This window comes from Anas platyrhynchos, chromosome 4, assembly GCF_047663525.1.
Source record: "Anas platyrhynchos isolate ZD024472 breed Pekin duck chromosome 4, IASCAAS_PekinDuck_T2T, whole genome shotgun sequence".
In the NCBI taxonomy this organism is placed as follows: Eukaryota; Metazoa; Chordata; class Aves; order Anseriformes; family Anatidae; genus Anas; species Anas platyrhynchos.
The window spans coordinates 54,769,135-54,784,010 of record NC_092590.1 but is presented as its reverse complement, the minus strand read 5'-3'; the positions used below and the strand labels follow the sequence as shown (position 1 = coordinate 54,784,010).

The following is a 14,876-nucleotide window of genomic DNA, read 5'->3' as shown; positions in this document are numbered from 1 at the left end:
AACAGCTTGTCACTTTGCTTGCTGAGCAGCCATTCGAAGAGAACAAGATGAGCTTCTGCTAACAGATGAAGGCTGGGGAATCTGGTGATCTCTGGCTTCAACAGGCTCTAAAAAGGAAGTGCTGCCTTGTGCAAGCCCAGGAGTTTGCTCCTCTCTGACCCTTTGCCCTCTCTCTCCCCATCAAGTGTAGGTTCTTTCTGTCTCATCCCCATACTCTCTCCTCTGTTTTGAGACATCAATTTATCTTATCCTCCTCTTTTAGCTGGGGATAGTCTTCCCGAAACCAAAGCAGAAATCTGAACCTTGCTTTATTTAAGCACTGCTAACCACTGTATCTTCCAGCATCCTTTTTTTTTTTTTTTTTTTTTTTTTTTTTCCCATTCTCACTCAGATCCAGCCCCTTGATCAGCTGCAGCACCTCTCAATGGCTGCAAAAAACAATGGTAAGCAGATTCCTGTCTAGTTAATTGAACTGCTTCATTAATGTGGAAAAAGCTGTGCATTTCCTCCTCCACCAGCTCTATTCTCAGACACGGTAGAGCATTTTTCCCCTGCATTGCTTCCAATAAAACTCAGCCTGAGGCAGACAACCTGGCATAGAAAATTTTAGTCCAAATAGTTAAGAGAGAGATACAAGCAACCAAAATAAGATCTTGCAATGGAAACTGCCATGTGCCTGACAATGGATGATGTTACCAGCTCTGTCTGCTCTGCATATATTCAGATTTTCTGTCCATGCTGTGTGCACTGTGACATGCTCAGAGGAAAGGAATCCTTAAACAAGTGGGTTTTCTCCATAACTTGCCCACAGCTGTTCAGATGTTTCATCAGCATCTATGGCAGAATGTAGCACAATTTATGCCTGATTATTATTGAAGAATTAGCAACAGAAGCCAGCCAAGTGACATTTTTAAATTTTATACTACCATCTAGTAAATGTGTAACACTCATACATTAGTAACTGATTAAGTATTCTGCTGGATCCCAGACCTTAAGTAATTATGTACCATTTTAAAGAGAGCAAAGGAGCAATGAAAATTGGTTAAATGAAAAAGGAAAAAAGTAGAGAAAGGCAATTCTCAAGAAGACAAGAAAAAACAAATACCCATGATCTGCACTAGTTTATACTTAGAAGATACTGATGTAGCATAATGCACTTAAAATCACAGCAGCATCAATACATGATAGGAAACATAATTACCCTCTTAGCTCAACCCAGGAAGAAAACTCAGTATGTTTTTACTGAAATAAAAATCCTTTCAAAGGTTTTATATCTTTTATACCTTCAGAGGTTAATTAGTATCTCTATGTCATGGCCAAGCATTAAGTAAAGCTGGCCTTTTCTACAGGCCATGTGGCAAACAGCCTCTCCCAGCTTCTAGTCAATCAAGTTTGTCATCCCCTCCACAGTCCCATCTTTCTGTGCAGCCAGTGGGTTGCATGTTCCTGAAAACACCCTGTAAAGTGACTGGGACTGCCTAAAGATGATCTGGGGGGTCCAGCATCCTTTTCTGGTGATGTAAGGCTGGCTGCCCCCAAAATTTCTCAGAGAGGCCAGGTACCTACCAGAAGCCCCACGATCTTATAAATTTCATCCAGCAGCTGGACTGCTGCTGGAGCCTTAATGGTAGAGTAGGAACTGCCTGCTGGAGACTGGGAAAGATGCTGCTTTGCAGCTCTCTCTCTTCACCTCTTCTGGGATGCCTGGACGCTGATGATTCTGCCTTGCACAGCTGTACAAAGGGAGTGAATGGTCCCAAACTACTTTCAACCAATACGTGGGAGAGCTTCACAGAGACTTCAACGTAGAGGGTTTTTAACCATGGTAGCAGGAGGCTCTGTGTGATTGATGTCTACAATAGAATGAGCCTTTGGAGCATTTCAATATGGAGACAATATTAAACTGGATTTTTTTGTTTTTTTCTTCAGTACTGCTGGTCTAAGAAAGATTGGCATTTGCTTTGCTCTTCTTGCTATATGTGTCCCTTGCCACCTGTGAACTGCTTGAGGTAATATTTAAAGCCAAACCAATCCCGTGTCCTAGAAACCAGCCCTTGATGGACGATGTGTTTGAATGATGGATTCTCGTGTCTCTTTTGGGAGTAGAGGCACCTTAGCTGTTCCTCCTTCACGTATTTTACAACTAGAAGTAACGATAAAGGAAAGAAAGAATAATGTTGAAAACTATACACATTTTTCCTATTGCTATGGAAACTATTTTTTTTCCCCCAAACATCAGTACATTCCATTATGCTTTATTATGAAACTCTGGTAAGACTTATCTTCTTATAATGAAGAGCTTTATATAACTTGTGTAACCTCTCTTGAATTGGTGCAAAAATGGTGAGTCTAGACTGTGAAGTAATGCTGTGTGGTGTGATTTTGAGATCTTTTACATACCAGCTTTTGTGGTCACAATGACAAAGGCTTCTCTGCCTGCCTGAGAGAAGCAGGGACGGGTTTTTCTAAGGTGCTAGAAGGAATGTTAAAAGTGATTTCTCCAGGTAGACACTGAAGGTTAAAAAAAAAAGAAAGAAAAAAAAAAAAAGAAAGAAATGGCATTGTGGGTAAAGAAAATGCTACGAATATCTTCTTTATCTTCTTAGATGCAGACAACTCTCTAGACATTCTGTTACATGCTGTTGGTCTCACTTTAACATCCACTGTGTAAACCTCTTTTATGCTATGCTGGGGGAACCTGTTAATTCATTTCCTAAGACTCTCTGCCTCTGCTTGTCAACGTGTGTACCCAGACCAGCTGTAGAAGCAAAACACCTTTTTCTTTGGAGAATTTTGAATAGGCTTTATGTCCTGTCACGTACTCTGTGAACAGATATATCTGAAAAGTTGAAAACAAAGCAATCTATGCCTTTTCTGTGCTGTACATGTCAGGTTTGTTGAGGTTCTGCAGAGAACATCCTTTTGACAAATACCATTATGCCACCTGAGGCAGCTCTGGGTGTTTCTGGTACCATACTGTGAGCTTGCCAAGCCCAGGTGCACTGGGTGTAGGTGTCCAGGTGTTGGCAATGGGGGGCTGCAGGGGTGGTCTCTGACAGGGCAGAACAAAGGGCTGCCCTGTGCTGGTTCTAGGGAATCCACCAGAAGACAGAACTGAGCTCTGGTGCCTCTGGGAAAACAGATTTAAGAAATGGCCATTTTTTTTTTTTTTTCTTTTTCTTTTTTCTTCCAGGGCAGAAAAATAAAGACCGTCTAAAACAATCAGGACAAGAGACAAATGTGAGAACCTCTGTTAGGCCCAGGAAAGCTTGGAAATATGCCTTGAAAACTTTCATTGTGAGTCCAAGCCCAGCTACTGACTAGATGCTCAGCTGAATCCTGCTCTCTTACTTGTCCAGGAGAAGTTTCCAGTCATGCCCAGCACCTCCCAGGAGCCTGGGAGCTGAGGGACAGGCCAGTGCAGTACCTCCATCCCTACCTTCCCATAAACCAGCTAGGATCTCCTAGGACTTCTGTCATACAGCCTTTGCAGTAAATGGCAAAGAGCAGGGGAAGGTTCAGGATCAGACGTAATGGTTCTGACAAATAGCTCTTGCAGCTCCTGTCGATCCATCTCTCTCTCTTGGGGCTCATAAGCTAGAAACTACTGATGCTGAGAGGGTGGCTGCTGAGAAAGAATTATTTCTCACTCCTGGCTCTAATCTTTGCTACCAGTGCCAGTCCTGCTGAGTCAGTTCCCTATTCTGCAGGACCCGTGTCTGTATCTCCTGGCCTCGCAACTCCTTCATTAACAGATTATCAATTTTCCAGCACCTTTAATTATACAGTAGGGAGTGGGGTCAAAACCAGAGACAATGCTTTTGTATTGCGTAACAGGAGGTCTTTGGCAAAGCTGCATTAGATGACAAAAACAAACAAAACCCCCCAAATCAGTATACCATTTCTGTCTGGACTTTATGCCAGGGCTGCCATACAACCCATCCATCTACTATTAACCGATGCAGGTGCAAACTAATGACTTTATTTAGTTACTTATTTATTTTATTATATATATAATATTTCTTGAACAGTGAATATACTTGCTTTCTCCTTTCTTCCTGGATCAGTTTTTACTGATTACATCAACTAGGCCATAAAAACCACTGAATAATTTCTAATAACAGTTGGTGGCTAATTTTAGCATATTAAAAAAGTGTGGTGCTATTGAAGTAGAAAACTTTGAACACTAACCATTTCTCTGTGTCAAAATATTGTAATTTTACTGTCTTTGATTTAAATGTAGTTCCTTAAATCTCAGCTACACATAAGAGTGACTCATGAATTTAAATAGCACAGATTAAAGTCTAACCAAAAATATTCATAATTTCAGCAGAGATATTAATCTTGTCTCTCCTTTATATTGTATCTATATGTAATACAACATGGCTGATGATGCCAGGAGGGTATGTTCACATGAAAAGGGAGAGATTTCAGTAAAAACCCAGTGATTTTTTTTTTCTGAATGCCTATGTGCCTGCAGAGCATGTATTCTCTTAAAAATATCTGTGATTGCAACTCCCATGTTTTCTGTTCTTGCTTCTAGATGGGAGACACTTTGCTGCTATGTTCCTACCTGACACACACCTAACATACTTGACTATAAAGCATCTTTCAGAAGTGGTTAGGCTATGTATACTCAGCAGAGAATGAAAATTAAAGTCATTTACTTATTTATTTGTTTTTCCTAAATGGGAGAATATTAAAGTTGCAAAATCTATACCTAAATATCTGAAATGACATATTTGTTTGGACACACATAGTTCCTACAAATCATACTCTTACATCTTGATCCTGTATGAAGCTCTTTGTACAGACCTTCCACTGACTTAAAATCCATGGGTAGAGATATGCTCCAAGTTTTTTTTCAGTCATAGTAACAATTTAAAATACGTGTAAATATATGCATGCTCCTTGTGTATATATGTAAAAGTACACATATATATGTATGTATGTACATATCTATGTTGCAGAATTCAGCCTAGTGAAGATTTCAGGGATGCACTGCCAGGATATTGGGTATGGGTAAAGAGGATGGGGAGTATTATAGGGATGTTTACCAGCAGTCTCATACTTGCACTTTCTTTTGCATGGGGCATCATGTCTCCTCCTGAGCTAAGGCCCTGCATAGGCCCTGGGCTCACTGAGGTGAAAGACAGGGTTACACCAGGCTGTTAAGTGGACTTTACAGCACACATCTCAGTAGGAAGTTACTTGCATATTCATTACTATACTTCCTTTTTCTTTTTTTTTTTAATGCTTATAATATTACGGAAAGCTTATGCATAATTCATTATCTCACTACTTTCCTTAGGTCTGCTTTTCCATATGTTAGCACAGTGTTTCTAGATATATGATTTATTGCTGAGCCCTGGCCCACCACTTCTGCATTTCATATAGTGAATCACAATCTTTGTTTCTCCAAATAAACAGGGATTGTCTCTCTTGATTTTCCAGGACTTGTTTTCACCCTGTGTGTAAATTATCATCATGGTTTTGCCCCTGATCTGCTGCCATTTTAAGATCCTTAAACTGTAATTTTTTTCCTCACACAGCTCCAGTGCTGTTCCCAGAAGGGTGATGTCAGCATATGTCAGTGAGCTTCTAAGGATTTAAATTGACTCTTGTAATCCATTTTAACTTCAACGAACTTTTTTTTTTTTTTTTTCTGTCTGTCTCTCTCTCTCTCTCTTTTTTTTTTTTTTTTTTTCTGGGCCTTTTCTTCCTTAATTTCCCTTTTTGCCCTCATAATTTTTGTAGTTTTAGTTGAATTTTCATTCTCTGATCCTCTTCTTTTTCCTGGCTGTATTTCACCCTTAACTAGGGTGAATTGGAGAGAATTGGACAATTCTCTCATTGGCTTGAGATGCTGACTGCTAGAATAAGAGTCTAAGAAAAAGAACAATGATTATAAAATAACATATTTAAAGATGGTTGGAAAAAAAGCACAGTCATGAGAAAAGAAGAGATAAAGATCTGAACGTGGCAAAGACAGAGAAGATTCACTGCTTCTGGAACAACGAAAAAAATGTTGCAAGATGAGATGAAATCATCTGAAAATGACTATAATGCTCACTCTAAGGCAATCTCCTACTAGGTAAAAATATCAAGATGAACAACTTAAAAGCATATGAGAGAAACCTGCTGTGTTTTTCACTTCAAGACACAGAACACATTCTTGTAGAAAACCCAACTGTTTTTTGTTGTTTTGTTTTGTTTTTAAATTATAATTTCATTTCCTACTGCTCTTTTGTGGCTCATATCTTCTATGCCATAGATAAACTTGTACAGCGTTCTCCCACCACTTTTGTAGACAATGAAGATGGGCAAATGATAATGTGAAAACTGACCTAGGGATCCCATAGGGATCCCACATTAGATGACTCCACACAAAGCTGCAAGGAACATTCAGGAAGCAGGTAAATTTGCTTAAAGGTAAACTGACATCTATGAGCTGAACAGGCATGCTTTAAAAACAAAGCTATAACTACTACCACTGACATAACTATTACCACTACTACTACCTCCTCCTTCAAAAAAAAAAAAAAAAAAAGTATATAGTAGTTACAAGCAAAAATTGTTATCGCAGTATTTTAAGGTGTCTCATTCCAAACTTAAGAACCTTTAGAAAAGAGATTCTTGTAGATCAATGTCTAGAGGAAGAGCAGTAACAATCCCATAGGTAGATAACTAGGTAATTGTTTTCTTGAGGGAAAATCTTGTAGATCTTACTTCATGGTGCTTAGTGAGGGAAGCAGTAGCTACAGAACTTATGGGTTATTGTTATGAGGAGTCATCTTTTTCCTGAATTTGTGCTTTTGAATCATCCCTACCTTTGGTTATTATCACAAAAACCTGTCTTTAATTTGGTGGCATATGAAAGCTTTGTATATCCATCAAGGGCTTGAAAGAAAGATCATTGCCACAATTCTTTCTGAACTCAGAATTCATCTCCAGAACATCCACCAAAGAGTAACAGCAGAAAAAAAGATCAAACAATTTTTCTCTTGACCATGGAAGTACTGCAGATGAACTGTTTTTCAATTTGAGCTTCTGTGTGGAACATACACTTTCACTGTGAGCAGTGGCTTTGAATTTTCCTGTATTTAAACACACACACACCTTATTCATTAATCAGATAGGACCCGTGGGAGTGGTGTCAAGCTGAGGCAGGGGAGGTTCAGGCTAGACATCAGGAAGAGGTTCTTCACAGAGAGGGTGGTCGCACACAGGAACAGGTTCCCCGGGGAATTAGTCACTGCATCAAGCCTGCCAGAGTTTAAGAAGCATTTGGACTGTGCACTTAGTCACATGGTCTAAAATTTTGGGTAGACCTTTGTGGTGCCAGGAGTTGGACTCGATGATCCTTAAGGGTCTCTTCCAACTTGAGATATTCTATGATTCTATGATTGTACTGCTTTCTCTTATGGAGGGGAGATATACTCAGTGATTTCTGTCCACCAGGACTCACTCCAAGAAAGAAAAGAGATGAAAGATTCCAAAGATCACAACTTTGAAACCAAATCAGAATTCAGATTGTATTCAAATTCACAATGCTTTTTTTTTTTTTTTTAAGTACACTTCTATTTACATACTTTGCAAACCCAAAAGTTTTACTGTCATCCAACAAATGGTATGGCAATCAATGATTCTGTGTCAACATAATCACTGGCAAAATAGTCTCCAGTGATACATTAATTTTTGCTTTATATAGCAAGAAATTTTCCACAAGAAAGAAATACAAAACCTTCACCTTCTCTGTTATGAAGCAGCAAGAAACATTGCCTGCCCATTGTGACTGAAACAGGCAGTAAGTAGCAGTGCTGTGAACAACATTCTCTACTCTCAAATTAGGATTGTAAGGGAAGAAGTTAAGAAGACTTTTGATGTCAGAAATTTAATTCCAGTACATTGACCTTATTTCCACAGGTTGAAACAAGAGAGCCAGCAACTCTGAAATGTTTATATGAAAGAGATTACCACACTTAAAACATTTGTCCTGAGTGTCAAGAAGGCACATGCTGCATCCTCAGCTCTGTCATATTGACATTATCCTGCCTTCTATTAAATGAAACTTTAAAAAAAATGTATCAGTGGAATTTCTCAAGGGAAAAACTATATTTTTTAGCCAGTAAACTGATGTCAATAGAACTAACCTACAATTACTCTGGCTCATGTGTGAAGATGGTAGAATTCAGTAGTCATCAAATCAGTGAGACAATTTCCATTGGTTTTCATGGATTTGGATCAGAGCTTTTTTTTTTTTTTTTTTTTTTTTTTTTTTTTTCCCTGAATCATTCCACTTGGCTGCAAACAGGCAAAAATAAAGTCAGAGAAAAGAATTAAAGTGGTGTTTTATCCTTTTTCTCTGGGTTTACATTCTTCCTCTTGGGAAATATATTGTTTTGGAATTTAAGAAAAAGTTACTGAATGACACATGTACATCAATATTTTTGTTCATATTATCAAAATATATCACCATTACTATTTTTTTTTTCTGTCAAGAGTTCCAAAAAATAGGAGTTCCACCTTGAGCTATGTCCAGGTATTGCAGATAACTGATAGCCTGCTTAATGGTGTATGAGACATTTGAAAATTGAAAAACTATCTCAGAATTAGTGATGGTTATAACTTGTGATGGCAAAGTGTATACTCACTGAAAGGAAAGGAAAGAAAGGTACTGCTGTTTTATTGCAGTTTCACGTCAGAAAAGTGTACTGTAGAATTTTTCATTTCTTCCAATTGCCACATAAATCTTTTTTTTTATGGCAACTTTCAGCCTTGATTCTACAAAGACAGATGGGAGTGTCATATACTTTTTGCAGTCAGTGGGGCTCCCCATAATGACCAAAATTATGTTTATACTTGCAGGTCTGAGCAAGCAGGCCCTTGCATTCTATCTAGGTTTATATATATATATATATATATTTTTTTTTTTTTTCCAGATAAGAATATATGAGTTTGATGATGGGTACAATTCACAGTAGTGGAAAAATGTAACTACATTTTTCTGTGTCTCCTGTGGCACTGGATACTGCAGTACCGCAAAAACATAATATTGACAAGTATCCTGTCAGAGAAACAGTGTCATAAAATCTAAACATTTTGTTTGCAGGTTTGCTGTTTCTTGAGTTTGGTTTTACTTGAGTTCCCATTTTTTAAATTCTAGATATCTATTTAAATTCCTGTATTTTTAGTTATTGCTGTCGTCATAAACTAAAAATGCTTACAAAATCGGAAAAATATTGAGCAAATACTTCTCCTATAGTTGTCTTACCACATTCTTATATATATTTTTTCTTTATGAGCATTGACTTTCTCTCTCTCTCTCTTTCTTCCTTCCTTTCTTCCTTTCTTCCTTTCTTCCTTTCTTCCTTTCTTCCTTTCTTCCTTTCTCTCTTTCCTTGTAAACTTGGCAATTTAAATTCTTTTAAATCCTTAATGTTCTTGATGTATTTTTTTTTCATTGCTTCTTACTTTTGTTGCTGTTGCCTTTTGTATTTTTTTTTTCTCTCTAAAATTAGATAGCCTGATAAGTTTTCTCCATTTCATTCACACTGGATATAGCAACAAAGTTTTGTTTGTTTGTTTGTTTGTTTATTTTGCTTGTTTTTAATTATCTCATATCATATGCACATAAAACCTGGATCATTGACTGAATTCTAAACCACTAAGCTGTTGCTTTATGGCTTTATACGCAGTCTCAGGACACAAGGAGAATCTCAATAAAGCTTTCATTCCTGGAGTTAGATTATGATTCTCTATCTGGAGAAAAAAAAGGGGACTACGAAAACTCTAGAATTCACAAAGTAAAAAACTTCAGTGGTGTTTTAACTCAAAATTTAAACCAGTCTGTCTAAATGCTCAACAATTATGAAAGAGATGGGTTGCTCAGCCACCACTTCTTCATGGGGAATCTCCTCATCTGTAATGTATCTGTGGGCTCTCTGGTTCCCTCTTTTGTACAGGGTTTGAGTTTTGGCTCTAAGAACTTTGTCCGTTTAACATAGATAGCAAATATATACATATATATGGCTCTGAGTTAATGTGAATCCTATATTAATATTTATAATTTCTTGTGTTGTGGTTCTATATGTAATTACAACCATATTTATCACAATGATTTTACCATTAGTTTTCAAATCTGAATTACTTTTTGCAGAATTTAATAACAGAACTGAAACAACTCAGGGGTACCTGATCCCAGAATTAGGTATAATGTGCCATTTTATAAATCTGAAGGTTTGAATTAAATGCAGAAGGTGTGATGACAGTCCATAGAATAATAAGTTTGCCAAGTCCATTATATTTGGCTTGGCACCTTCTAGAAAAAATAATTCTTCCCTTTTCTTAAACAGAGAAGGCCAGTCACATTCTGACTATAGCTCATCTGTTTTCCTCTTTTCCTTCTTTCTCCTATTGTTGCACTTACTGCTTTCACTCCTATTTTTCAAATGATGCTGCAGGAGAGTGAGTCATTGGCCAAGGACAACTACTGCCTAATATTGGAAAAGCAAGTAAGGAAAACAAAGGCAGAAAAGAAATTATCCAATTTGTTTCCTAGCAGTGACACAAACCTTTAATAATGTTTTCATTGATTACACTCTCTTCCTCAGCATTTATGCTAACAGAACAATTATTACAGGACTTTAGCACTGATGAATGATTTACTCTGTCTATCAGCTACTTAATTAGAATTAATTCTTCATATACTTTCCTGATGAAAGACATAATTATTACAATAATCATATAGCATAGGTTGTCAGTGCTTTCTGAAATACCTTGCCTAATGGGGCTATGGAAATTACTTGTGATTTTAGTCTAGCAAAAACAGAGATTAGAAGGAAGCCTTGAAATGTGCTCTGGCAGAATTTTCTCATTGGTCTACATCAAGACAACCCAGCAGATTGCACAGCCTGGTGCCTGGCCTGGACCATCCTCTCCACAGAAGTATGCGGTGAGGACAAGCCATGGTTAGATGAAGCTGTGAGAGATGTGGTACATTCCTACTGAGGCTGTAGTAGGACCTCAGCAAGCACATTGTAGGACTGAAATCTGGGGAGGAGAGGAGAAGGTGAGTGCTAGCTCTATTTGCAAGCAGACCTCTGCAGACTGCTGAAGCACCAGGCAGAAATTTTTAAGAAGCTAGTGCTTTTCTAGAGAATGTCAACTGCTGCTGTCTGGTATTAACTAATGCTAGCAGATGTTAACTTGTGGGAGGCATGAAGAGGAGAGAGAGAGTAGCCTGCTCTCTAAGGGAGCTCTCATGCAGCATGAGAGTTCTCAAAGTGAAAGCCCTGAAATTCCTGGCATTGCACACCTGCAGGTCCACATGAGATGTCTTTGTTAAAGACAGAATACGATTTTTTTAATTATTTTTTGTATTTTTCCTTTCTTTGGTGTTCTTTGGAGTTTCCAGTTAATTTTAAAGAGCAACCACTTATTTTGGAGTTGAATTCCTTTATTTCAGATTACAAGAAATATCTGAAACATGGTAGGACAAAAATAAGCTTGCTTGAAAAGAGTATTTGCTCTATCAGGTGCTGCCTTTCTCTTTTTCAGCTACATGCTATCATGTCAGCAGCCCCTGAAGAGAGGTAAGTGATTAGCAAATGGCACAAAGAAAATCAATTTGTAACAGCTACATAGCTGTATATATCATAGGAATTACAGAGCTATTAGCTTTAATTAGGTAATTAATAAAAAAAGATATTGTTCTCATTACACATTCAAACCTTTACTCTCATTGCTGAGAGGACACTGAATTTGCAAAAGCTGAGTAAACAAGGCTTAAGAGCATTCATTTTAGCAATGTGCTTAAACACAAACGGGAGAGAAAAAGGCATGTTGACAAGAAGTGAAATTTTGATGCTTTCTCACTTTCTTGTCCATGGTGATAGCTGCAGTTCCTTATGTTTACTTTTAACCAGCAAAAAAGCTTTCAGAAATCCTCTTCTGCATATTTTAAATAGCATTTCTCAATGAAGCATGCTATGGTATCTGTTGTGTCAGACTGGAAAGAAGGAAACAGGATCAGTTTGTTGGCTCACATTATATCTGGACCAGAGAAAGAGATAATGAAAGCAGTCTGGGAATGTGGCATCTTACGGATGAATTGAATTGAATTTCTGGCAAGAAATCTAAGGTCTAACTACTTATTTTATCTTGATGGTCTCTGGGTAGCTGCATCTTTAATGGAAAATATCCCAACAAAGTTGTATCTTACATTTTAGATCTACTAGATTTGTTTTCAAGCTGCCTGGAACAATCTGAGACAGGACAACCCGCATCTCTCTATTCTTGGAAATGAAGCTAAATTTACCTAACTGATGCTGTGGATTAACTGGAATCATGGGGGAGACCTCAACCTGTCTAAGCAGTAAATAGTCTGAAATACTTTCTGTGTCATGACTGATGATTGCTGTCAGGTCAAGTTGATGAAGTATCTCACTTAGACACTTAGGGGTGAGATCTATTGTTCAGGCTGGGCTTCATTGGGAACAAACTCCTAGTGTTTAGCACATAACCAGAAATCCCTGGTGAGAACAGAGTCACAGCTGGTTGCTCAGGTGATTGCTAGATTGCTGGCTATTATCTTAGTGCTATTGAGTTTGTGAAGGTAGTCATCTCTCACATGACACAGAAGCCACAGAAATGGAGGAAGAAGGTAGGACAGGAGAGGGTTGGGAAAGAAGGGGAAAGGAAGCGAAATGGAGCAATCCCCTTCTGAGAAGAACATGAGATACTTTGTGCAGCTAGCATTGCTAATCTGACAAAAAGCATTTAAACAAATTTGAACTTTCTGTGAAATCAGTATAAAATAGCAGTGCTTAGAATAGCACACCATTATTAATTCTGAAATTGTTTCAAAGTCCCCCTTTCCCTCCCACTCCACACATTACATAGACACAGCTACTGTTATTTTTATGCTTAACTGCCAGTATATCTGAAAATGAACAATGCAGTATGCTTATACAAGAGAACTGGGAAAAAATACATACATTATTGAATTGTGCCATCAGCTACACAGATCTATAGCATGTATTGGGAAGGTAGTTTGTTAACTCTGGGCTGAAACAGGCTGAACTGTAGGTAACAGTAGCCCTTCAGCTTGTTCAGTATTTGAAAGTGTAGATATCAAAAAATAATAATAATAAAAAAAATCTACTGCCTTTCTTGCATGAAATTGTTATACTCTCGTCTATCTGCTCTTCACAGAAGTGAATGTAGAGGTATAGATTTTTGTTTGAGGCTGTCAAATAATCATGGTCGCCTCCTCAATGGCACGATGTTGTTTTCATCTACGAGCTGCAGTGCTGTGATTGATCTGTTTGTGCTACTAACACAGAGCTGGTGGGGTTTAGATATTGCTGACTTCATAAAATACCCCAAGCTTCTAGTCCCATCAAAGTCATCCTAACCAGAAAAATTGGTGTTTGTGATGGAGTCACCACTTCAACGTGTTTATTTACCGGGATGTGTGCCCTCCTGTGGCAGAAGACATGTATTGCAATTGCTACCGAAAAAAGGAAAGCTTGAGACCTTTGCCAATTCCATGGCAAAATTCAACAATACAGAAATGATCTGACAGATATCTACAGGGAAGACTGGCTACAGAAGAAAGGGGAAAAAAAAAACTGCTCAATAACTTTCCTGCTTCTTTCAACGAGCTTGAATAGAGTTGAATTCATCATGGAATTAGGCCTTTTGGGTTGTTACTTTTCCCCAGGTATTTGGGAATGATCATGTGCTAATAATCAGTCCAAACAACTCTTAGCTTCCTACAGGAAAAAAAGTATTTGCACTTATGCATGTGACTCAAATTAATTTCACTTACCATATGAGTCAAATATGAATCATGATTGATACAAGCATAATTCCTGATCATCTTGTAATTATTTGTTCTCTCTGAAAGCCCCATGTATATGTTTGGCTAAAAGATTTTTTTTTGGTATGTCAATATATTTTAACGTCATTACATTTTTGATCCATATTTTTTTTTTTTTTGTAGCGACTATGATAGTATTTCTAAAATCTTTGTTCTAAATCTGTTCATAACTCACTATATTGCTTTAAAAGCAACCTAGAACTATTTTGAGGGACTGAGGCACATTCTGGGCCTCAGCAGTGATGGGACTGGGTATTGTAATAACAACATTGCAAAATATTTCAGTCACTGCTTTGAATATATGTGTATTTACTTGCGCTGGATTTTGTAACATACGTTCCTTAGGAGGGAGATGGGAAAACCATGCAGTCATAAATGAATGAGGAAGAATACACTTGGTCAAAACTAGCATGGTCAACAGGTCTGGGGAGATGATAAGCATCATAAATATGATGATTTGTGCTGTTGTTTTACAAAATTAATAGTTGACATTAAGAAGAGTTTTGTCTTTGTATTCTTAACCCATGACAATAGAATTCTTATTTAACTCTCATGAAATAACGTTCTGCTGGATAAATTTGTTTTCTCTATACATTTCAGAATTCTCTTTGCCATTACTGAGAAATTCAGGTTTTACTGGGACTATTTTACTGATCAATATATGATATAAAAATATGTCTGAAAATATTAAATTCAGGCTTGATGCAAAAGCAATAATTATAACTTTTGTTCCAAGACTCAATGATCACACTGACATTTTTCCAGTGTGACAGGTATTCATCACAGATTGGGAATGAGGGGACTATGTTTTTATGAAATCATATGTCCATCTTCAGTGATGAAGGGACACATGATCACTTGTTTTAACATCCTGAATGCATCAGACACCATTCAAGCCATTATGTTTCTTTTGTCTACACCTGTACTAAGTCCAGTCACTTGGGTGATCCTGAAAGGTATTCAACTTGATTTTGGGACATTAATTTGCATT

General features: G+C 37.6%; 1 long non-coding RNA gene across 1 annotated transcript; it reads left to right on the top strand.

Annotated features, from left to right (window-relative positions):
• Positions 1–10,909: 10,909 nt before the first annotated feature.
• Positions 10,910–14,452, top strand: LOC140002342 (uncharacterized). The gene is made up of 4 exons (XR_011808717.1): positions 10,910–11,071; positions 11,560–11,594; positions 12,231–12,664; positions 13,216–14,452. It is a non-coding gene; the product is annotated as an uncharacterized lncRNA (long non-coding RNA).
• Positions 14,453–14,876: the final 424 nt, after the last annotated feature.